This window comes from Aquarana catesbeiana, linkage group LG09 (genome assembly GCF_042186555.1).
Source record: "Aquarana catesbeiana isolate 2022-GZ linkage group LG09, ASM4218655v1, whole genome shotgun sequence".
Lineage (NCBI taxonomy): Eukaryota > Metazoa > Chordata > Amphibia > Anura > Ranidae > Aquarana > Aquarana catesbeiana.
The window spans coordinates 40,850,895-40,877,794 of NC_133332.1; the positions used below are offsets into that span (position 1 = coordinate 40,850,895).

At 43.7% G+C, this 26,900-nt stretch overlaps 1 protein-coding gene across 1 annotated transcript in view; it reads left to right on the forward strand.

Annotated features, from left to right (window-relative positions):
• The window catches only part of LOC141107537 (HLA class I histocompatibility antigen, C alpha chain-like), a 137,579-nt gene that overhangs the window by 95,412 nt on the left and 15,267 nt on the right, over positions 1 to 26,900 (forward strand). The window lies entirely within an intron of this gene.

The following is a 26,900-nucleotide window of genomic DNA, read 5'->3' on the forward strand; positions in this document are numbered from 1 at the left end:
GTGCCGGGTGCACATAAGATGGGTATTTACCAATAATGCCTTGCCCAGCTGGTAAAGAGATATAACATTGGTTATATAAGAAAAATGGATAGCAAATCCATCATATAATATCAATCTGCATTAAAGCAATAAACAACACAGAATGCATAATGGAGGGGATGTGCAGAGGACTCCATGTCACAGTCTTAACATAATGAGCACGCAATACAGAATCATGGACAAGAGAAGGATACAATTGATGAATATTGGTCATGTACATAAAGCGCACTGTAGGTGCATGTCAGCAGAAAGGAGGGGAGAGGGAAAAAAGGGAATGCAGCAAAAGAGAAGGTAAAGAGAACGGGGGGGGGGGGGGAACATATGGCCTCGTGGATCAAGTATATCAGATAGAGAGAATATATACATATCTCTCTCTCTCTATTTCTCCATCCCGCCTGAATTGAAGCCCTCCAGGAAGAGCTTGAAGCAAACTGCATCATTCAATCTGGGAGGGTGTGTCGCTCTTAGCATATATATCCAACGCAGTTCAAGCTGGAGGAAACTTTTGTTCCAGGCTCCTCCCCTTGGACTGGGAATTTAACCGCTAGCCCACCGCCCACCGTCAAATGACGTCCTGGGATTTGGGCGGGTATATTTGAATGATGCCTGTAGTTACAGACTTCATTCAGATATTGCCGGTTTCAGCCGGCGAATCTCTACACCATAGGAATGATCATAGCGGCTGTTCCGCCGCTTGATCGTTCCTATGGGAGGCGAGAGGGGACGTCCCCCCCCTCCCGCCGCCCTCCGGTGCTTCTACCGACTCACCTCAGCGATCGGTGAGTCGGATAGCGGATCCGCCGGCGCCGGATGTAGATCATAGAGATTTCCGGCGGACCAGATGGTCCCCAGAGTCTCTATGATCGTCGGAGGCCGGGCGCGATGTTATGACGTCACGCCCGGCCTCTCCATTCAAAAAAACGGCGCCGCTTCGGCCTGGAAGCGGCGATCGTTTTATTTTTTTTTTTTATTTCAGGCTTCCCAGCCTAGTGGTGAGATATGGGGTCTTATTGACCCCATATCTCACTATTAAGAGGACCTGTCATGTCATATTGCTATTACAAGGGATGTTTACATTCCTTGTAATAGGAATAAAAGTGATCAGTTTTTTTTTTTTTGCAAAAAAGTGTCAAAATAAAAAAAAATAAAATATAATTAACAATAAAAAAAAAAAATTTTTTAAAGCGCCGCTGTCCCCGTGTGCTCGCACGTAGAAGCGAACGCATACGTAAGTCCCGCCCACATATGAAAACGGTGTTCAAACCATACATGTGAGGTATCGCCGCGAACGTTGGAGCGAGAGCAATAATTTTGGCCCTAGACCTCCTCTGTAACTCAAAACATGTAACCAGTAAAAAAATTTACAGCGTCACCTATGGGGATTTTTAAGTACCGAACATTGGCGCCATTCCACGAGCGTGTGCAATTTTGAAGCGTGACATGTTAGGTATCTATTTACTCAGCGTAACTTCATCTTTCACAAAATGCAAAAACATTGGGCTAACTTTACTGTTTTGTTTTTTTTTTAAACACAAAACAGTTTTTTTCCCAAAAAAAACGCGTTCGAAAAATTCCTGCGCAAATACTGTGTGAGATAAAAAGTTGCAACAACCGCCATTGTATTCTCTAGGGTCTTTGCTAAAAAAACATATATAATGTTTGGGGGTTCTATGTAATTTTCTAGCAAAAAAATTATGATTTTTACATGTAGGAGCAAAGTGTCAGAATTGGCCCGGTATTGAGGTGGTTAATGGAATGGAAATAATGGAATAATGGAATTTAATCAGGGGAAAAATCCCCTGGTGGATCAAGGTGGTATGCCTACCCAGGGGCAAATCGGGATTGCAGACTTGCATACTTCTGATTAGGGATGAGCCGAACACCCCCCTGTTCGGTTCGCACCAGAACATGCGAACAGGAAAAAAGTTCGTTCGAACATGCGAACACCGTTAAAGTCTATGGGACACGAACATGAATAATCAAAAGTGCTAATTTTAAAGGCTTATATGCAAGTTATTGTCATAAAAAGTGTTTGGGGACCTGGGTCCTGCCCCAGGGGACATGGATCAATGCAAAAAAAAGTTTTAAAAACGGCCGTTTTTTCAGGAGCAGTGATTTTAATAATGCTTAAAGTCAAACAATAAAAGTGTAATATCCCTTTAAATTTCGTACCTGGGGGGTGTCTATAGTATGCCTGTAAAGGGGCGCATGTTTCCTGTGTTTAAAACAGTCTGACAGCAAAATGACATTTTGAAGGAAAAAACTCATTTAAAACTACCCGCGGCTATTGCATTGCCGACAATACACATAGAAGTTCATTGATAAAAACGGCATGGGAATTCCCCAAAGGGGAACCCCGAACCAAAATAAAAAAAAAAAATGACGTGGGAGTCCTCCTAAATTCCATACCAGGCCCTTCAGGTCTGGTATGGATATTAAGGGGAACCCCGGCCAAAATAAAAAAAAAAAAAATGACGTGGGGTTCCCCCTAAATTCCATACCAGACCCTTCAGGTCTGGTATGGATTTTAAGGGGAACCCCGCGCCAAAAAAAAAAAAATAAAAAACGGCGTGGGGTCCCCCCAAAAATCCATACCAGACCCTTATCCGAGCACGCAACCTGGCAGGCCGCAGGAAAAGAGGGGGGGACGAGAGTGCGGCCCCCCCTCCCTCCTGAACCGTACCAGGCCACATGCCCTCAACATTGGGAGGGTGCTTTGGGGTAGCCCCCCAAAACACCTTGTCCCCATGTTGATGAGGACAAGGGCCTCATCCCCACAACCCTGGCCGGTGGTTGTGGGGGTCTGCGGGCGGGGGGCTTATCGGAATCTGGAAGCCCCCTTTAACAAGGTGACCCCCAGATCCCGGCCCCCCCCCTGTGTGAAATGGTAAGGGGGTACTTTCACGAAAAAAGTGTCAAAAATGTTAAAAATGACAAGAGACAGTTTTTGACAATTCCTTTATTTAAATGCTTCTTCTTTCTTCTATCTTCCTTCATCTTCTGGTTCTTCTGGCTCTTCTGGTTCTTCCTCCGGCGTTCTCGTCCAGCATCTCCTCCGCGGCGTCTTCTGTCTTCTTCTCCTCGGGCCGCTCCGCACCCATGGCATGGGGGGGAGGCTCCCGCTCTTCTCTTCTTCTTTTCTTCTCTTCTTCTCTTCTTCATTTTCTTCTCCGGGCCGCTCCGCAATCCATGCTGGCATGGAGGGAGGCTCCCGCTGTGTGACGGCGCTCCTCGTCTGACAGTTCTTAAATAACGGGGGGGGCGGGGCCACCCGGTGACCCCGCCCCCCTCTGACGCACGGTGACTTGACGGGACTTCCCTGTGGCATTCCCCGTGACGTCACAGGGAAGTCCCGTCAAGTCACCGTGCGTCAGAGGGGGGCGGGGTCACCGGGTGGCCCCCCCCCCCCCCGTTATTTAAGAACTGTCAGACGAGGAGCGCCGTCACACAGCGGGAGCCTCCCTCCATGCCAGCATGGATTGCGGAGCGGCCCAGAGAAGAAAATGAAGAAGAGAAGAAGAGAAGAAAAGAAGAAGAGAAGAGCGGGAGCCTCCCCCCCATGCCATGGGTGCGGAGCGGCCCGAGGAGAAGAAGATAGAAGACGCCGCGGAGGAGATGCTGGACGAGAACGCCGGAGGAAGAACCAGAAGAGCCAGAAGAACCAGAAGAACCAGAAGATGAAGGAAGATAGAAGAAAGAAGAAGCATTTAAATAAAGGAATTGTCAAAAACTGTCTCTTGTCATTTTTGACACTTTTTTCGTGAAATGGTAGGGGTACTTATGTACCCCCTTGCCATTTCACACAGGGGGGGGCCGGGATCTGGGGGTCACCTTGTTAAAGGGGGCTTCCAGATTCCGATAAGCCCCCCGCCCGCAGACCCCCACAACCACCGGCCAGGGTTGTGGGGATGAGGCCCTTGTCCTCATCAACATGGGGACAAGGTGTTTTGGGGGGCTACCCCAAAGCACCCTCCCAATGTTGAGGGCATATGGCCTGGTACGGTTCAGGAGGGAGGGGGGGCCGCACTCTCGTCCCCCCCTCTTTTCCTGCGGCCTGCCAGGTTGCGTGCTCGGATAAGGGTCTGGTATGGATTTTTGGGGGGACCCCACGCCGTTTTTTTTTTTTTTTTTGGCGCGGGGTTCCCCTTAAAATCCATACCAGACCTGAAGGGTCTGGTATGGAATTTAGGGGGAACCCCACGTCATTTTTTTTTTTTAATTTTGGCCGGGGTTCCCCTTAATATCCATACCAGACCTGAAGGGCCTGGTATGGAATTTAGGGGGACTCCCACGTCATTTTTTTTTTTTTTAATTTTGGTTCGGGGTTCCCCTTTGGGGAATTCCCATGCCGTTTTTATCAATGAACTTCTATGTGTATTGTCGGCAATGCAATAGCCGCGGGTAGTTTTAAATGAGTTTTTTCCTTCAAAATGTCATTTTGCTGTCAGACTGTTCTAAACACAGGAAACATGCGCCCCTTTACAGGCACACTATAGACACCCCCTAGGTACGAAATTTAAAGGGATATTACACTTTTATTGATTGACTTTAAGCATTATTAAAATCACTGCTCCTGAAAAAACGGCCGTTTTTAAAACTTTTTTTTGCATTGATCCATGTCCCCTGGGGCAGGACCCAGGTCCCCAAACACTTTTTATGACAATAACTTGCATATTAGCCTTTAAAATTAGCACTTTTGATTTCTCCCATAGACTTTTAAAGGGTGTTCCGCGGCATTCAAATTTGCCGCGAACACCCCAAATTGTTCGCTGTTCGGTGAACTTGCGAACAGCCAATGTTCGAGTCGAACATGAGTTCGACTCGAACTCGAAGCTCATCCCTACTTCTGATATGTCGATAAGCTCTTCTCCAAAAGGGGAGCTTCGTCTTCCCGATGTAAATGCAACCGCAATCACTGAGATGGTACACTACCCCAAATGTCAATTTGCAAAGTGTCGAGGTTTAAAGGTTTGACTATTGGGTAGGGTGGGACTTTTGTTGGTATCCATATATTTACAATAGCCACATGAGCCGCACATGAAGGTGCCTTTGTATTTACAGTGATCCACTTCCCTGTCTCCCCTATACTGGCTTTTCACCAATCTAGAGGCAATGGATGTTGCTCTCCTGAAGGTGAAGAGGGGTATCTCTGGAACCAGCCACCCCAGGTTGGGGTCCATAGTGAGAATGTGCCAGAACTTGTAAACAATTTTCCGAATATCCACATGTTGGTTACAGTATTTGGACATAATTCTCAGAGAATTCTCCTGATTCGGATATCTCTGAGAATATAGAAGGTTCTGTCTGGTGTGTGTTGTGGCCTATCTGAATGCCTTTTTCAGTGTGTGAATCAATGTATTCATTTTTGCCAAAATTCTTTAAAAATCAGACATCAAGGTGTCCCAGTCGTTGCCCAAATAATTCGTCATGACGTGACTCAAAAAATTATTATTTTGTTAAAAAAAAAAATATAATGAAAAAGGAAAAATAAATTGAAGAAAAGTAGTACATGGGTAATGAACTGTGGTTCATTGATACATCGAAGTCTCACTCTCTCCCGTGTCAATATGAACCTCTAGTCCTAAGGTGAAAAAGAGTAGTCCCATCAGAAAAAAGCAGGGGAAGGTATTTGCTACCAAAACATAAATGAAAGAAGGTTTCTGATAGGAACTGCTCAGAGGGGTGTGCCACATCCCAATTAAAACATAGAAAAAGAGAGACCCCCTAGGGGTGAGACTTTATAGGCACTACCACGTAGACAAAAAGTAGAAAAAATAAAAAATATTTATTGGAGTATCATAGATAAAAAATACATATATTTAACACATAACCATGGATGCAAGAGAATATACGGGGAAATTGATGCAAAGGGAAATGATACAACTTCCTTAAACTTTGTACCAACCTGCACCTGGGGGAGTGGGAGACCATGTTACTCAATGACGAGGCCTTGTCAATATACACAGACCACCTTCTAGTGTGGTTTATGTATATTGACGACGTGTTCGCCATTTGGGACGGCCCCCTGGAACTGCTCAATCTTTGTCTGGCGAGAATGAATCGCAATGACTTCAATCTAACCTTCACCATGTCCACAAGTGCCCATAGCATCTCATTTCTTGATCAAGTTTCTAGAGATGTACATGGTACACTCAGCAGCAGCCTGTACTGCAAAGCCACCTCAGGCAACACTATTTTAATGCTTCAAGTTTCCATCCCAAAACTTTAATTAGATCCATACAGCCAATATTTAAGAGTGAGACGCAATTGTACAAACAATGATGTCTATAAAATCGAGGCTGGCAAATTGCATGACAGGCTGCCTCTATGGGAATATTCCAATACATCACTGAAAAAGGCATTCAGACGGGCTACAACACACACCAGACAGAACCTTCTATATTCTCAGAGATATCCAAATCAGGAGAATCCTCTGAGAATTATAACCAAATACTGTAACTAACATGTGGATATTCAGAAAATTGTTTCTAAGTTTTGGCACGTTCTCACTATGGACCCCAACCTGGACCGGCTGGTTCCAGAAATACCCCTCTTCACCTTCAGGAGAGCAACATCCATTGCCTTTAGATATACATAAAAAGATTTGCACTGCGCTTGATTATGTATCATAAGGGGTAATATCCAAAATCACTTAAAAATATTTACATCACTATTCACGTGCAATGTGCATACAGTATATATATATACATGTGACCAGTTAAAGTGTAATGTGCACATATGCACCTTTAATAGTGCCAAAATACATATTTGTGCATATAATGAATACCAAATGCAGTGACAAACATAAAACATGCAAAGCTCATATAAAGTGCAACATGCAGATATCTATTAAAATATTAAACATAAACGCGCAATGCGTTTTTAGAAATGCACTCAATAAATCTTAATCAGTGAAATCCTCATAATAGTGTCCAAAATTAAAAAGTGCTTCCGTATCCATAAAAATCAATAAACGTCCAAATCCTCCAATGTGCTGAATTCCAGTGTCATAGATAACCTTGATGTGCCTCAGTGCCCCCCCACAGTGATTGCGCTCACCTTAAAGCGTGTGACACAGTGTTTAACTTGTGTCAAAACACGCTGTGTAGCCACCCCCTGGGCTAAGTGTGGTAAGCTATATCGATCTCCGCTCTGGGTCAGTATGGCTCCATAGACATCATTCATGAAAATGAAGAGAGACTACATAGTGTAATCCAATTTAAAAAATATTTATTCAAAAGACAACTTCCCACAAAGGGGTACTCACATTCCCTTGGTGCTAATGTGCACCAAACAATCGAAAGCCGTAAAAAATATATTGAATGGTCTGCCGCGGGGTATGCGCTTCTCCCGGCTCAGCTGTTCGCTGCTCACTCCTTCCTGGCCCCTCCCCTGGAGTCACGTCATGACGAATTATTTGGACAACGACTGGGACACCTTGATGTCTGATTATCTAAAGAATTTTGGCAAAAATGAATACATTGATTCACACACTGAAAAAGGCATTCAGATGGGCCACAACACACACCAGACAGAACCTTCTATATTCTCAGAGATATCCGAATCAGGAGAATTCTCTGAGAATTATGTCCAAATACTGTAACCAACATGTGGATATTCGGAAAATTGTTTACAAGTTCTGGCACATTCTCACTATGGACCCCAACCTGGGGTGGCTGGTTCCAGAGATACCCCTCTTCACCTTCAGGAGAGCAACATCCATTGCCTCTAGATTGGTGAAAAGCCAGTATAGGGGAGACAGGGAAGTGGATCACTGTAAATACAAAGGCACCTTCATGTGCGGCTCATGTGGTTATTGTAAATATATGGATACCATCAAAAGTCCCACCCTATCCAATGGTCAAACCTTTAAACCTTGACACTTTGCAAATTGCAAGACATTTGGGGTAGTGTACCATCTCAGTGATTGCGGTTGCTTTTACATCGGGAAGACGAAGCTCCCCTTTTGGAAAAGAGCTTATCGACATATCAGAAGTATGCAAGTCTGCAATCCCGATTTGCCCCTGGGTAGGCATACCACCTTGATCCACCGGGGGATTTTTCCCCGGATTAAATTTTTAATTTTTGATCGCATCCATCCCAGTCCAAGGGGAGGAGCCTGGAACAAAAGTTTCCTCCAGCTTGAACTGCGTTGGATAAATATGCTAAGAGCCACACACCCTCCCAGATTGAATGATGCGGTTTGCTTCAAGCCCTTCCTGGAGGGCTTCAATTCAGGCGGGATGGAGAAATAGAGAGAGAGAGATATGTATATATTCTCTCTATCTGAAATACTTGATCTATGAGGCATAAGTTCTCCCCCCTGTTCTCTTTACCTTCTCTTTTGCTGCATTCCTTTTTTTCCTCTCCCCTTCTTTCTGCTGACATGTACCTACAGTGCGCTTTATAGACATGTGCACACTGAAATATTTTGTTTCGGAATTTCGTTTTCATCCGAAAAATAAATTTATTTAGTTACTCCTGAAATTCGTTTTTATTTATTTAGTTTTTCGTTAAAAATTGCATTCGTCCGAAAATCCAAATTAAGGTCGAATCTGTCATTGAAGGCTTTTGATGTCTGTTGAATGTTAAAAGAAGATTCGACAGAGCAGCTAAACTGTACGACGCCGTATAGTTTACCTGCTCCGTCGAATCTTCTTAGAACTTTCAAAAGACACCATAAGCCAAAGTACGTTTGTAACCAATAACATTCATCATCATCATTATTTTTATTTATCTTTTCTCCCCTACGTCGAATCTTTTCTCCCCTACGTCGAATCTTTTCTCTCTATGTAGAATAATCTTGGACTAATAGAGTTAAGGTTAGGCACATTCGACCACAGGTTTGATGGACACAGATTGTTATTGTCATCATCATGTCGAATCTCCTATCTATATCGAACTGTTTTAGCAACGAAAACGAAAATAAAGCATTTGGTTGTCGGATCTTTTGTTTTTCAGATTCTGCACTTTCGTTATCGTTTGTTAAAACGATAACGAAAATACCTGAAATTCGGACGAAAATGCATTCGGACGAAAACGAATGCACACGTCTAGAGCTTTATGTACATGACCAATATTCATCAATTGTACCCTTCTCTTGTCCATAATTCTGTATTGTGTTCTGTGTTGTTTATTGCCTTAATGCAGATTGACTTTATATTTTGGATTTGCTATCCATTTTTCTTATATAACCAGCGTTATATCTCTTTACCAGCTGGGCAGGGCATTATTGGTCAATACCCATCTCATGTGCACCCGGCACTGCAAATGGTCTCTTCAATAGAGGCCGTGTTGGTATGTGGAGTCCGCCACACCAACGCGGACTGCCTCGTCCCCTTTGTATCCATGACGACTATGTCGTCAGAGGATGTCTTGCCGTGCTGGTGGGACGTCAATGTATCGCGTCCCTCCGTGGCACGTGTGCATGACGTCGCTGTGCGTGCGCCATGTTGTCTGCACGACATGTGCGCCGTGTTGGCTGCCCGGCGCACACGCATGGCGGTTTCTGCACCTGCGCCATGTGGAGGTGCAGCGCATCCACATCCCAGGGGGCCTGCCTATGGGAAGTTGGGAGGCGATGACCCACTCTCATCTGGTCCGCATTAGTGCGGATCAGTTGGGTGTCTGGGACCTTATTTATAGTGCGCTCACTTTGGGATGGACAGCTGCTGGTGGAACATGCCATTGGGAACAAGCTGTCCAGGTAACCTTATTACTATATATACAAATGGTTTCCAAATTTGTTTTGGTCTGTTTTCAAATTTTTGATACACAGTAACTTTATTTATACAAAAAAAAAAAAAAAACACCCATGCGATCCAATTCCTGCCCCATTTCACAGTTCACACTGCGATCTGTGAACCGATCTGGGGGTGTCATTGACTTTGTATTGACACCCGCAAAGGTTCGCATAGGGCAGTGTGAACTGCCTAACATGCGATGTGGGAACCGCACCTGGAATCGCGCTGTTTCCCGCATCGCATATGTGTGAACCCAGCCTGGAGGTAAAAAATCTTGTGCCTTTACAACCACTTTAGGTCTGGAATCTAGCATTATGACATATCATACAAAGTAAACAAAATAAGCTTGTTTTACAAGACTACAGTGAACTGTAAACATTTTCATACATAGTATATTATATATAAAAAAGTATTTTGCATAGCTATGTCCTCATTTAGATCTTTATTACCCGGAATTCAATAAAACACCATGGTAACACTTTTCCATTAAAATCCGGATCTGCCCTGCAAAGTATTCATGTGTGTCTTAATCATTCCAGACACAGTATATGGGGACATATCTAATACAAGCCTACCATGTGAGAGAGATAGTGATAGTGTTTCCTAGTCTTGGGGCAACATGGCACTGCTGGCTGTTTTCCCACAGTACTGGTTAAACTGGCAATACACTAGTAGATTTTTAACCGAACGTTGTACAAAATTACTCATCGGTACATTATATCAGTTTCTCAACCTTTTTTCAGTGGACAGTCTTGAGGCACCGCATGAAATTATGGACAGTCTCGCGGGACCCCATAAAAATTATGGACAGTCTCAAGGCACCCTATAAAAGTTATATACAGTCTCGAGGCACCCCATAAAAATGATGGACAGTCTCAAGGCACTCCATAAAAATTATGGACAGTCTTGAGGCACCCCATTCTAAAATATAAAAGCTAGTCTAATGCCCCGTACACACGGTCGGATTTTCCGATGGAAAATGTCCGATCGGAGCGTGTTGTCGGAAATTCCGACCGTGTGTGGGCGCCATCGGACATTTTCGGATTTTCCGACACACAAAGTTGGAGAGCAAGAGATAAAATTTTATCTTTAATGTTTGGATTTTTTCAAAGGCTGATCTTTGTTCAATGTTATTTTTATTTTTACTCCAGAATATTTTTGTGTGTGTTTTGTGTGTCAAGTTACCCCAACACCATTGATATCTTTTATTATTTAATCTTCAGGAGATTGTTTGGTGTTGGTGTCCCTTGTTCATTTCACATTGTATATTTGAAATGTACCTGAATCCTCACAAACGAACTGTCATTTTTGAAGTAAAAAACACATAGGAGAGTATAATTCAAAACAAAAATCCTTTATTAAGGGATCAGAACCAAACAAAGAGGAAGGCAACACTGGATCAACAAGAGAAATTAGCGAAGCCTGGGACCCCCACGGCAGACATCAATTCTTCAACATCAAAACTGGTGGCCTGAGGAGTGGCCACGAGTCTGAAAAAGCGCGAATCGTCTCTCACCAAACTTTTACTAACACGAGATTAGCAAAAGGAGCCCAAAGGGTGCCGCGCTTGGTTCTGAACCGGCCTTTTCTAGTCTCGTCGTATGCGGTGTACGTGACCGCGTGGTTGTCGATCGGAAATTCCGACAACTTTGTGCGACCGTGTGTAGGCAAAACAAGTTTGAGCCAAAATCCTAGGATTTTGTTGTCGGAATGTCCGAACAAAGTCCGACCGTGTGTACGGGGCATAATAGTTTTACATAATGCAGAAAAATTCAAACAGGTTGGACACCCAACGTTAGAGGTGATTTATTCTTCCAAAGCAAATACATATTTGCAAACTGGAACTGACTAGTATTCCAGGGTTTCTCTTCTCCCTTTTCTCCATCACTCAGCTAATGTGACCCCAGTGCTGCTGGAGAGGGGCAGGGGAGGGTCAAACAAGGATGCTATAGAGGCGACTGACATCTTCCTTATCAACTGATGATGCCATTGGTCATTTGGATTCTGGCAGCTAGAAGGTTGTAATCTTTCACAATGAAAACCTGTGGCTTTGTGTAACTAAAAGGCGGTCTGCCTATGTAAACGAAGCAGATCGCCATTCTGTCAGAGGGGAAGATAGAGATCTTGTGTTAAGCAGAAACACGGATCTCTGTCTTCCCCCAGTCAAAGCACCTCCCCCACAGTTAGCAAGAACTCCCAGGGAACACATTTAACCCTTTGATCGCCCCTTATGTTAACCCCTTCCCTGCCAGTGTCATTAGGGCTATACAGAGAATAGTTCAATTCTATTGGGGAAAAGGAGAAATTGTCCACATCCCTAAAAGTACATAAACAAGACAAAAGGAAACCCTCTGCTGGGACTTTAAAGGGGCAATGACTCCAAGAATTAGTGTATGCGAACAATAAATTGTAGAAAAATATAGTTATACAAATTCTAAAACACATCAATACATAAAAGCTTTTATCAAAACTGCATAGTAAATTGATGTCATAAATTAGAAGAGCATAATCAGACCACTATTTACAACACTGATGTGCAGATATGTATAGTGAAGCTCAAACTCAACGCGTTTTGAGTTTTTTGGGGGGCATAGTTCCTCATCGTCAGGAGCAAGTGGTGTCAGAATTTATGCAATCTACAATTCATAAAGATATAGGTAAAAATAAAATATATGCATACACAGATTAATTTATCAAGATACAAGCACTATACAGAGATAATAGGGAGAAAACAAGGTGCGCCAGACTAAGTGTAGTATTAAAAATAGCATTTAATATAGTATAACAAACAGCCAAATGGCTACTCACAAAGGGATGAGGTAATCAGGCATATAGATATAATAGGGTCCGGGGTCACTGGAGGGTCCGTGGGGAGATGAGCTGTGTTCCAATAAAGATGACAAGCCGCTGGCTGGCCGCTGGAGAAGGGAGCAGTGATAGAGCCTGTGACAGACCTAGCCAGAACAGAGGCTGTTGGAGAGGACTGAATGCAAGCCTGTTGCCTTTTGATTATGGGCCCTGGATTTTCAATGGAACAATACTCTTTGTGAGGTGAATGAGAAATCCAGGCTGAACTGTACTAATCGGACTCAGTCGTGTTTATATGTATATATTGTATGGGGACTCCTTACTGTAGATTTGTGTCCCTGAAGAGGGAGGGGGGATTCCTCCAGCAGCCCCCTGCTGATAAGACTGATTCATTCTGTTGGGACACATCCTGTGAGGAGATGCTGGTGTCATCAATTCCAACTACCTGTGTTTATGTTAATTGAATGAGCTGATCAGATTGTCCTCTATACAATGTAGGAGACGGGACGACTCCTATTGGAGCTGCTATTGTGAGAAATGTCCTGTGATAATTAACTCAGTCTGGGCAATAGGTCATGTCTCAGTCACCTAGGCTGTATAGAGGATTAGTTAATTAGCTCATGTCAATTATGTTAATTAGGTTACAGTTCTATTGTTAGAGGAGGTTCCAACGGCATATAAAGTCTTGTCATTTTGAGTCTAAATAAACAGTTCTTGGTAGCAACAAGCAAGTGTCGCCTTGTTTGTGCTCAGAGAGGTTGGGATATCTGTATACAGACTGGGAGGAAGTGGTATATGACGGAAGCACTCAAGCGGAGTGTGGGACGTTCCGTGACAGAGCCTCTGTAGATGATCCTCGGGCTAGCACCCCTGTAGATGGTGTAGAATCAGCAGTGTGTAGTGTCAGGAAAACGTCCGGAAAGCCAATTCTGGAACCAGAAGTGCTCCTCAGCGTGGAAGATAGATAAATCCTTTGAGGCTCAGCCCCCCCACCGTTTATTCCTAAGTGAGGTATGTTTTTGAGTATACTGTCTTGCTATTACCGAATTGGCATGTGATGACTTTGTTCGCACATGCAACCTATTATGTATTACTAATATGGTAAGTACTATATACTTATGTCTATCCATATGATCTCCACAGACTCGGACCTCCGTCACCGCCGGAACTTCCGGCTCTGGTTTAGGTTTGTCTCCCGCTGGGTCACTGCTCCCCCTTTTTGATCTGTCACTCTGGTGGTCGTGGGCGTATCTGTCCCTCCGTGTTTGGGTCATCGTGTGGTCGGCGTAGCCATCCCTTCTGTTACCTGCCCCCCCCCCCTTTTTCCTCATCCCTAATTCAAAGTATCAGGATACCTGCATGTAAATACACGTATATGGTCAGTAAATGATGTTTTTCTAAATTGTATAGTGCTTGTATCTGGATAAATTAATCTATGTATGCATATATTTTGTATTTATCTATATCTTTATGAATTGTAGATTGCATAAATTCTGACACCACTTGCTCCTGACGAAGAGGAACTACGCCCCCAAAAAACCTTGAAACGCGTTGAGCTTGAGCTTCACTATGCATATCTGCACATCAGTGTTGTAAATAGTGGTCTGATTATGCTCTTTTAATTTATGACATCAGTTTACTATGCAGTTTTGACAAAAGCTTTTATGTACTGATGTGTTTTAGAATTTGTATTAAACTATATTTTTCTACAATTTATTATTCGCATACACTAATTCTTGGAGTCATTGCCCCTTTAAAGGGGCAATGTCCTAATCCTGACTATGGCAAAAGAAAAGGCCTCATATATAGCATTGTCTTAGGAAACAAGAGAGTTCCATAGAGAAGAATTGATTGATCTGAATACTAAAACAGTATAGCAAAGCTCCTAAGTGTCCCACCTTTGAAAGAATTACCTCCCTTTAACCACTTCTTCCCCGGAAAGTGTACCCCCCTTCCTGACCAGGCCATTTTTTGCGATACAGCTCTGCGTTGCTGTAACTGACAATTGCGCGGTCGTGGGACGCTGTACCCAAATAAAATTTCTGTACATTTTTTCCCACAAATAGAGCTTTCTTTTGGTGGTATTTGATCACCTCTGTGGTTTTTGTTTTTTGCGCAAAAAAAAGCGACAATTTTGAAAAACAATATTTTTTACTTTCTGCTATAAAACATATCCAATTAAAAAAATCTATGTTTTTGGTAAAAAAAAAATCCCAATAAGTGTACATATTGATTGGTTTGCACAAAAGTTATAACGTCTACAAACTATGGGATAGATTTATGAACTTTTTATTTCTTTATTAATTTTTTTACTAGTAATGGCGGTGATCAGCAATTTTTAGTGGGACTGCAACATTGGGGCGGACAAAACTAACACTAAGTGACACCAATACAGTGATCAGCGCTAAAAAAAATGCACTGTCACTGTATTAATGACACTGGCAGGGAAGGGGTTAACATCAGAGGTGATCAAAGGGTTAAATGTGCTCCCTGGGAGTTCTTGCTAACTGTGGGGGATGTGCTTTGACTGGAGGAAGACAGAGATCCGTGTTTTTGCTTAGCAGAAACACAAAATCTTTATATTCCCCTCTGACAGAATGGCGATCTGCTTCGTTTACATAGGCAGACCACCGTTCTGTCTGCCTCAAGAATGATCGGCGGGTCCTGGCAGACATCGGGTCCGCCGAACCCGCTAGTTGGCTCCTGCTGTGTCCAATCACAGGGGGAGCATGTCGCCGACAGCGCACGCATGCACCCCAGACCCGAAGAAAGAAATCACGTACAAGTACGTGATTTTGTGCTAAAGGGTCGCCCTGGCGCAGTATATGTATGTGGGGCGGTCCTTAAGCAGTTAAAAAGTCCCAACTCAGTTGTGCCTCTTTATGATCCAATGTATAGTCCCCAATAAAATTACTTAGCACTATAAAATAAGCCCCCTAATAGTGTACCACATCCATAGGTTGTGTCAAGATTTAAAAAAGAGGGTATAGTTGGACTTTACTGGTACAAAAGAAGGCAAACACGTAAATGTATAAAAAAGTGAATGCAAAGTTTATTACAGGTTTAAAGTCACATAAAAAACATTCCACATTCAGGTCCCATAAGGGTTGGACCTGGCTAGAAGCAAGGAAGAAATACTGATTTACTTGTTTTCTGCCCGTGGTACACCAAGAAATCAAAAAAGGTTGACGTGTTTGGCAGTCCTCGTTTCCTCAGGACCTTACAATCTTTGACATAACAATGAATAATCTGGCAAAAAAAAAATATACATAGTAAATACATGTAGCACCCTGGTGTTTAGGCAGGGTTGCTAATAAATTTAGTTTGTCAGGTATTAATCATCCTGACTGTTAGAAGATCCACTGATTCCTCTCTAACTCTGGATTGCTGTACCTTTTCTCTTGTCACTAGGTGGCGCTAGATTGACAAGGATGTAGCAAGGTCAGACTACGGATGGATGGGGTGTCTCAGCCAATTGGCAGGGGTTTCTTTGGTCCCTTGGCCTGCTGGGAGAGCCTATTTATTTGGGTGGAGTCAGGTGATCGGGGGTTCTGTGCTACCTGGACGGCTGTCTGGGTGAACGTCTGTTATGTCACCCCGGGCTGCTAGGCCAGAAGCCTGAGGCCTATCAGGGGGACACCTGGCTGCTAGGCTGCCTGAGGCCCTTTCATGAGCAGGAGAAGCAGCGTAGGGTTGGGACTGCAGGATTGGAGTCCAACCTAGTTGTAAAGGTTCAGCCGGACGGGGAAGCAGTTGTGGTCAGAGGTAGAGAGGAAGCTGTCACCACTAAGGGACCATCCACCTTGTTACTGGAGACTACAGTGAGTAAGCTGGAGAGAGTACCAGAGCAGTCTTCTCACCAGCCGAGGACGGTGAAGAAGGGGGAAGGCTTCAGCAGGTGCCAAGCCAGGAACCCAGCAGGACAGCAGGGGTGACACTTGAGGATCATTGAATACCAAGCTAGGGACCCAGCAGGATAGCGGAGGTGATACTTAAGGAGTATACAGCGTGCTAGCTGTGGAAGAGCTCAGGAGATTCAGTGACGATTGAATCTGGAAGACTAGAGAGAGACTGGGAGCCCAGTGAGTAAGAGTCTACAGTGAGAGACTGTAGTGTAAGAGAATAAGTATTCTGTGTTGCCAATAGTTAAGTACAACTACTGTTAGCGAGTGTTACAAGATCTGTTGCCATAGGAGACAGCGGTCCTACCTATACAGAAGTGGTATCCGTCTGGAGGCTTTTCCCTGTATAGCTGTCTACCTATAGAAGTCTCAGAGTGTGCCAATTATCATTGCATCTACTTAAGAGTGTCCTGGCCCTAACCCTCTCTCCCACAGTTTTGTTAAGAGACAATAAATCTCTTTTGCATTCAACAAGTGTCTGGCGCCCATCACTCCAACTTGCATCACACCCACCCAGGGGCGGATCCAGAGTCTAGTCTTGGGAGGGGCACTGCCAGAAAATAAGATTTTTTTCGGGCAATTTGTAGGAGAAATGGCTGGTGTTAGCGCTTCAATCACCACGGCACCATGGTTGTTATGGTGTCAGGATGATTGAAGCACATTATTTCTATTATTACATTGTTATAGAAAATGAAATAGTTCAACTCACCATAATGCAGAATCAGTGTGAGCCCCGAGTGTGTCACTTGCCACGTCGCCTGCCACAAGTTACGGATTGTCACTTGCCACATGTTGCGGATTGTCCACTTGCCACATCACCTGCCACACGTTGTGGATTGTCACTTGCCACGTCACCTGCCACTTGCCACATCACCTGCCACACGTTGTGGATTGTCACTTGCCACGTCACCTGCCACAAGTTGTGGATTGTCACTTGCCACGTCACCTGCCACAAGTTGTGGATTGTCACTTGCCACGTCACCTGCCACACGTTGCGGATTGTCCACTTGCCACGTCACCTGCCACATGTTGTGGATTGTCACTTGCCACGTCAGCAGCCACAAGTTGCGGATTGTCCACTTGCCACGTCACCTGCCACAAGTTGCGGATTGTCACTTGCCACATCACCTGCCACACGTTGTGGATTGTCCACTTGCCACGTCACCTGCCACATGTTGCGGATTGTCACTTGCCACGTCAGCTGCCACAAGTTGCGGATTGTCCACTTGCCAGGTCACCTGCCACAAGTTGCAGATTGTCATTTGCCACGTCACAAGTTGTGGATTGTCACTTGCCATGCCACGTGCCACAAGTTGCAGATTGTCATTTGCCACGTCACAAGTTGCGGATTGTCACTTGCCACGTCACCTGCCACAAGTTGCAGATTGTCACTTGCACGTCACCTGCCACACATTGCGGATTGTCCACTTGCCACATCACCTGCCACACATTGTGGATTGTCACTTTCATGCTAAGGTGTGTATTGCCACTTCCTGTGTCCCAGGCAGCAGAGAGATGATGTGATCTCTCTGCTGCCCACGGCTGCCTGCACAGTGAGTGAGGGCGGAACTGCAGGGATGCAGGATGGGCTCCGGGTGGTGAGAGATGATGTCATCTCTCTGCTCCGCTGCCCACTGATTGGCCAACTCGACCACTGAGCCTCCCAACTGTGTCCTCTCTCTCTCTCTAGTTTGACTGTGCAAGCAGACGGGCAGCTGGGCGGCTCGGCGGCTCACCCACCAAGCCACACACTCACTTTTTCCGCTGAGCCACCCGCCGGCTCACCCACCGCGCTGCCTGCACACTCACCTGGCCACAACTAATTTCTTGGGGGAGGGCAATAGCCCTGTTGCCCCCCCATGGATCCTCCCCTGCACCCACCATGCCTTGTAACCCACTCTACAAATATGGATGTCAGCTATCCCTGACTCTGGAGGTCACCATTAGACCTTTGGAGATCCGGGACCTTGCTACATACAGTACATACTTATATACATTTATGGACAGATCACAAAGCACAACAACAATGAGATAAATATTAAAATTTTAAATACATATACAGTATATGGACAAGACAAGTGGAAAATAAAAATGGTAGTGTATAAGCAGTAGGTAACAGCAGCCAGGAAGGGCTAATAAGATCATTAATCATTCTTAATTCAATCCAGAAACATAGTTTTGTCAGTAACTAGATAGGACAAAAGAACAACAGGAGAACTTTAGCAAATTAAGTACTGGGGGAGAAGCTAATAGATACAGTTATAAGCCAGCCAGAAATTATGATACTATACGTAAAGTGATTGTAAACGATCACCTTGTAAAACAACCCACTCAGTTTAAAATAGAAAACATTTTTGTATAGATATAAAAAAGCCAAACCATTATAAATACCTTTGTCCTTTTTATATAAGTTATCCTATTCCCTCTGTTCTCAGCTGCATAGGAAGCTTCCCAGTGAATGGCTGTGCGGTGGGGGGGGTGTCAGCCAAGTCTGATCATTGGAGGAGAGCATACTGAGTTCCCAGCATAGCTAGAAAACTGACCATGGTGTGCTATCCTGCTTAGTGTGGTCAGTTTTAATAGGAAAGCAGAGGGACTGGCAGGAACACCAGAGATTTCACATAAAGGAAGCAATACCAAGAGAACAGGATTCTTTCTCATACAAGTACATGGTACAGCAGGCACATATCAGGAATATGAAGTGTTGGGGTAACAAACGCTTTAAGCTACTTTACTTTGAGTCCCATATGACGTCACCAATGGGACACCTATACAGGAGACCCCCCTCGGGAGGAGAGAAAGCAGCAAATTCCACTGCTGCCTTGATTGCAGGTCCGCCTGAAGATAAACCCAAGCAATGCTAAGTCAACATCATGCCCACTGTCAGCTGACATCACAGAGCTGGTCCAGGCTGGGGCAAGATCGCGACAATGAAGTCGGGATCCGCCCACATGCCTGGACCAGCATCTGGCTCAGGCTCTCAGCGAGTTGTTGAGAGTCTGCTCTGCCCCCTCCATAGCCCAGTGATCCAGTGAGTGGGAGGGGGCAGAGCAGACAGTGGTGACTGACAGTAACCCGCTCTCTGCTCAGGGAGCTCTGAGAACTAAGTGATCAGAAGCCCATACTTCCATACTTCTGTTTCAGGGGTTTCTTCTTCGTGTAGTACATTATGCTAAAACGTGTCCCTCTTTACCATCTCAAATAGCTGGTACAAAATTGGGCAAATTGAGACCAAAAACACATAAAGAAATATAAAAACATGTTCCTTCACTAAATTAAAGTGGTACTAAAGTCTCTTTTTTTTTTTTTTCTTTAACCACTTCCCGCCCGGCCTTTAGCAGAATGCCTCTGTGTGGTTCTGTTATTTTGACTGGACATCATATGTGGGGGCACACAGCGCAGCGATCAGTGGTGTGGTGTGTCAATCTGACACACCGCAACTCCGATCTAGGTAAAGAGCCTCTGACGGAGGCTCTTTACCATGTGATCAGATGTGTCCAATCACAACTGATCACAGCGTAAACAGGAAAAGCCGTGTATCTGACAGATGTGACTAGTGAAGAGACGATCGGCTGCTCTTCTTACAAGGGGGGTTCTGATTATCAGTGCCCATCCATGCCCATCAGTGCCGCCTATCAGTGCTCATCAGTGCCACCCATAAGTACCCATCAGTGCAGCCTTTCAGTGCCCATCAGTGTCATCTATCTGTGCCCATCAGTGCCACCTCAAGAGTGCCACCTCATTGGTACCACCTCATTGGTGCCCATCAGTGCCTGTCAGTGCAGCCTCATCATTGCCCATCAGTAAAGGAGAAAACGTACTTATTTACAAAATTTTACAACAGAAACACAGAAAAAAAAACAGTGGTGATCAAATGCCGCCAAAAGAAAGCTTTATTTGTGGGAACAAAATGATAAAAAATTTTGTTTAGGTACAGTGTTGCATGACCGCGCAGTTGTCAATTAAAAGAGCAACAGAGCTGAAAACTGAAATTTGGCTTGGGCAGGAAGGGGGGAAAGTGCCCGGTATTGAAGTGGTTAAAAATAACCAACATGTTATACTTACCTGCTTTGCTTAATGGTTTTGCACAGAGGAACCCAGATTCTCCTCTTGGGTCCTTCGTCGGCGCTCCTGGCCCCTCCCTCCTGTTGAGTGCCCCCACAGCAAGCAGCTTGCTATGGGGTCACCCAAGACCAAGCCGTAGCTCTATGTGTCCATTCAGGCACAAAGCCGCGGTCTGGCCCCGCCCCTCTCTGTCCTCATTGGCTAACTGACTTTGAATGACAGCAGTGGAAGCCAATGGTGCCACTTCTGTGTCTCAGCCACCCAGGAGGGAGAGTCCCGGTCGGCCGAGGCACTCGTGCACATCGCTAGATCGAGATGGGCTCAGGTAAGTATTAAGGGGGCTGAGGGGGGCTGCTACACACAGAAGGTTTTTTATCTTAAAGCATACAGATAAAAAAACTTCTGCCTTTACAACCACTTTAACGCCAACATGTAGGACCATATAAGCCCATAAAACTCAACAGAACAATCCCAACTGCTCTTCATTTACATTTTCTTTTAGTTTAAAAAAAGGCATTTTCTGCTGGCGGATAGCTGTCAGGACACACCTAGACTTGCTAGATAACAGCCAAGGACAGAAAGAAATATATATCCAGCTATATCCAGACACAGGTTAATCTGGTTCTACCACACACTGAAGGACACTCAGAGCAAGTAGAAGTGTCATTGATAGATGGATGATGGAGCAATATCTACTGTACATATTGATGACGCTGATCCCTTTCTCCTCTGCCTCTACTGAAGATTTAGGTAGGTTAATATGGTACAATTCCATACATTTTTTTCCTTTTTTCTTTTGTAGCAAAATTTTCTTGACGGCCCTTTAACCAATTCAATACCCCCCTCCTGCCCAGGCCAATTTTCAGCTTTCAGCGCTATCACACTTTGAATGACAATTGTGCCGTCATGTAACACTGTACCCATATGAAATGTTTATCTTTATTTTCACACTAATAGAGCTTTCTTTTGGTGGTATTTAATCTCCACTGGGTTTTTAAATTTTTGCTAAATAAACCAAAAAAGACCAAAAATGTTGAAAAAAAAATGTTTTCCTTCGTTTCTGTTAAAAATTTTTGCAAATAAAAAATCTTTCTTCATAAATGTAGGGTAAAATATATTTTGCTACATTTCTTTGGTGAAAATAAAGTAGGTAAGTTATACAGTCCAGAAACTATGATATATGACTAAAAATTGATCGGTCTTGATGTACATTTCTTGAGACCTGAAAACATCAGGACAGTACAGATATCCCCCAAATGACCACTTTTTGCAAAGTAGAAAGTCCAAGGTATTTAGAAAGAGGCATGGTGGGTTTTTTAAAGTTGTAATTTTTTGTCACATTTTTTGGAAAAAAAAAAGATTAAAAAGAAGTCAACTTTTTTTTACATACTGTCAGCAGTACAGTACAACGTTATCATATAACTTGTGTGGCAGTGATCAGGGACATTGGGGTCAATCCACTAAAGATTACCACATGCGATAACACGGTCACATGGCTCATTTGCATAAATTATTGCATGCAGTAAAAAAAAGTCCAATTCACAAAAAGTTAATATGCAGTATTTAACGAAAAATGTGTAAATATTTTTTAAAAAAATAATGCGGTAAGCTGTTAAGTCCAATTCACAAACAGAACAGAAAGTAAAAAAAGATGTACTATTTATTACCAGGATTTTGCTTGCAGTATCACATGCGGTATTGCTCAGATGCAGCATGAGGTCCCCCCCAATATCTGGTTGTTAAGGCCACTTTCACACTGAGGCGCTTCTAAACTGCTAGTAAAAACACTGAGCGCTTTTGAAGAGCTTTCCATTCATTTCAATGGAGAGGGGAGTTTTTCACAGTCCTGCCAGTGCACTGCCCCAGTGTGAAAACATTCATTGATTTTAATGGTGAAGGCTCCCGCCATCTGGCAGCTCTTAAATAACTAAGGGGCGTGGCCACCTGACATATCACCGGATGACCCTGCCCCCTTGTGACATCACCGGCCAGGGGCATGCTGGATCAGTAACATCACAAGGAGGTGGGGTCACCCGGTTACATCAGTGGCCACACCTCTTAGTTATTTAGGAACTGTCAGAGGGCAGAGTTGGCTGATGGCGGGAGTCTTTGGTGCAAATGGACCTTTTTCTTTTTTTGGGTCGGCGGTGGCAGTGGACATCGTGATTGATGATGGATCTACACTGGGGGACATTTGTCAAAAACTGTCTATTGCCTTTTTTTGCACTACACATTTTTTTGAGGGTGAATGAGTATGGGGACTATGTTCCCCATACTCATTCACATGGGGGGGGGGGGCAGGATCTGGGGCCTCCTTGTTAAAAGAGGCCTCCAAATTCTGATAAGCCCCCCTACAACTACCGACCAGGGTTGTGGGGAAGAGGCCCTTGCCCCCTCAATGCACCTCCCCATGTTGAGGGCATGTGGCCTGGTATGGTTGAGGGGGGCGCTTGCTCGTCCCCCCTTTCCTGGCCTCTCAGGCTGCATACTGGGAAAAAGGTCTGGTATGGATTTTTGGGGGGGCACACTGTTTTTTTAAAGAATTTGTAATTGCCAGCTTGTTTTTTTTTTTTTTTTTTTACATTCAGCTGATGAGTTATCTGTTGTTAAGGATGCAGCAGCCGGCTTCCTGGCCTGCTCCTTAATAACCAGCTACCATTAGATAAATTACCATATGAAAATATGCGGTAATTATCGCATTACCAGTATTTTACTGCATGAGTTATTTATCGTAAACTGAAGGTAAACAAGAGAATCCGCCCAAGCCTGTATTACCACCTCCGCGCTAAATGAAATAAAAAACACAGAAGGAGCTGCCACTTAAAAATGTAAAATATATATAAGCTGGATCCACCCTCCAATAGTGAAGATGGATAGTGGCGCTGACCCTACCAGTAGTAGGAATGGGTCAAACAATAACGCTCTCACTACTGTGGAGTGAGTTGGGGGTGTACTGAATCTCAAAAGGTGATAGAACATGAATTGATAATCCCTATTATTATAGCAGATAAAAAATGGACATCTAAATGAATGTGACACTCTAATGTAAACAAATAATGCCACCAGCAATGAAGCTGTGATGTAATGACCATAAAAAAGAATAAAATCCACCACGTGACAATAGTGTATAAATGATGGCTATAAAGTACACCAGTGAAAAGAAAAAATGAAATATAAATTAAATAAAATAATAGAAAAATTATTAAAAATAGTCGACATAAACAATGATGATAATGTGTGACAAAATCCAAAAAAAGTGCAGGTGTCTTCAAAACTGTTCTGCTGTGATCCGCAAATTTCACCACACCTCAGTGACGTGATTCCACTCCCTTCTAAAGTTCAAACTCACCAGCTAATAAGGCCTCCCACTCTCGTGTTTGGCAAAACAGAGTCTCAACCCACTCTCATGGGGGTTAGCATGCGACCCAGATCTCCACTGCTAAACACCGGCCTTTCTCCTTAAAATGGTGTTTCCATATGTGGAATAAAAGAAATGCTCCAATGGTGTAGTACCGTTAAAAAGAGATTTATTCACACTAAAACAGCGCCAATACACTCACATTCAAATAAAAACCAGTAGGCAAAATCACTTCACAGCAGTTGGAAACCAGCACGGCACACTGAACGGTGATATAAGAAAACGAAACCACAAACAGACGGCCACGGCGGACCAAGGGAGTATGGATGCTGGAGATCGTCTCACCCGCCTGCAGCAACACGTCCCTCGGCCGATCCCCGCTCCGTCACCCGTCAAGTGGTAGAGGAAGGAGCGACAGGTGATGGAGCGGGGATCGGCCGAGGGACGTGTTGCTGCAGGCGGGTGAGACGATCTCCAGCATCCATACTCCCTTGGTCCGCCGTGGCCATCTGTTTCACCTAAATGCATTCTATGCGTTTAGGTGAAAAATCTTGTTTTTTTTTTTTTTTTTTTACAATTCTCCTATAAGGGGTGTGGCAAGGGGTGTGTCCTATGCCTGCATACTTTTGTTGATAGGTGTTCCTCACTCCCATCTTACACACATTTCACATTATTTTAATTGCTCATCCATGTATTTGATTTGCGTTGATAATTTTTGTTATCCATTTGTAGAGAATGATTTTCCGTCATGTTAGAAAACCAGTTCATTAACCACTTCAGCCCCGGAAGGATTTACCCCCTTCCTGACCAGAGCACTTTTTACAAATTGGCACTGCGTCGCTTTAACTGCTAATTGCGCGGTCATGCAATGCTGTAACCAAACGAAATTTGCGTCCTTTTCTTCCCACAAATAGAGCTTTCTTTTGATGGTATTTGATCACCTCTGCCGTTTTTATTTTTTGCGCTATACACGGAAAAAGACCGAAAATTTTGAAAAAAAATGATATTTTCTACTTTTTGTTCTAAAAAAAATCCAATAAACTCAATTTTAGTCATACATTTAGGCCAAAATGTATTTGGCCACATGTCTTTGGTAAAAAAAATGTCAATAAGTGTATATTTATTGGTTTGCGCAAAAGTTATAGCGCCTACAATCTAGGGTACATTTTCTGGAATTTACACAGCCTTTAATTTATGACTGCCTATGTCGTTTCTTGAGGTGCTAAAATGGCAGGGCAGTACAAAACCCCCACAAATGACCCCATTTTGGAAAGTAGACACCCCAAGGAAATTGCTGATAGGCATGTTGAGCCCATTGAATATTCATTTTTTTTGTCCCAAGTGATTGAATAATGACAAAAAAAAAAAAAAAAAATTACAAAAAGTTGTCACTAAATGATATATTGCTCACACAGGCCATGGGCATATGTGGAATTGCACCCCAAAATACATTTAGCTGCTTCTCCTGAGTATGGGGATACCACATGTGTGGGACTTTTTGGGAGCCTAGCCGCATACGGGGCCCCGAAAACCAATCACTGCCTTCAGGATTTCTAAGGGCGTACATTTTTGATTTTACTCCTCACTACCTATCACAGTTTTGAAGGCCATAAAATGCCCAGATGGCACAAACCCCCCCCAAATGACCCCATTTTGGAAAGTAGACACCCCAAGCTATTTGCTGAGAGGCATGTTGAGTCCATGGAATATTTTATATTTTGACACAAGTTGCGGGAAAGTGACAATTTATTTATTTATTTATTTTTTTTTGCACAAAGTTGTCACTAAATGATATATTGCTCACACAGGTCATGGGCATATGTGGAATTGCACCCCAAAATACATTCTGCTGCTTCTCCTGAGTATGGGGATACCACATGTGTGGGACTTTTTAGGAGCCTAGCCGCGTACGGGACCCCGAAAACCAATCACCGCCTTCAGGATTTCTAAGGGTGTACATTTTTGATTTCACTCCTCACTACCTATCACAGTTTCGGAGGCCATGGAATGCCCAGGTGGCACAAACCCCCCCCCAAATGACCCCATTTTGGAAAGTAGACACCCCAAGCTATTTGCTGAGAGGCATGGTGAGTATTTTGCAGCTCTCATTTGTTTTTGAAAATGAAGAAAGACAAAAAAAAAAATTTTTTTTTTTTTTTAATTTTCAAAACTTTGTGACAAAAAGTGAGGTCTGCAAAATACTCACTATACCGCTCAGCAAATAGCTTTGGGTGTCTACTTTCCAAAATGGGGTCATTTGGGGGGGGTTTGTGCCACCTGAGCATTCCATGGCCTCCGAGACTGTGATAGGCAGTGAAGAGTGAAATCAAAAATTTACGCCCTTAGAAAGCCTGAAGGCGGTGCTTGGTTTTCGGGGTCCCATACGCGGCTAGGCTCCCAAAAAGTCTCACACATGTGGTATCCCCGTACTCAGGAGAAGCAACAGAATGTATTTTGGGGTGTAATTTCACATATTCCCATGGCATGTTTGAGCAATATATAATTTAGTGACAACTTTGTGCAAAAAAAAAAAAAAAAAAAATTTGTCTCTTTCCCGCAACTTGTGTCACAATATAAAATATTCCATGGACTCGACATGCCTCTCAGCAAATAGCTTGGGGTGTCTACTTTCCAAAATGGGGTCATTTGGGGGGGGTTTGAACTGTCCTGGCATTTTATGCACAACATTTAGAAGCTTATGTCACACATCACCCACTCTTCTAACCACTTGAAGACAATGCCCTTTCTGACACTTTTTGATTACATGAAAAAATTATTTTTTTTTGCAAGAAAATTACTTTGAACCCCCACACATTATATATTTTTTTAAAGCAAATGCCCTACAGATTAAAATGGTGGGTGTTTAATTTTTTTTTTTCACACAGTATTTGCGCAGCGATTTTTCAAACGCATTTTTTGGGGAAAAAACACACTTTTTTACATTTTAATGCACTAAAACACACTATATTGCCCAAATGTTTGATG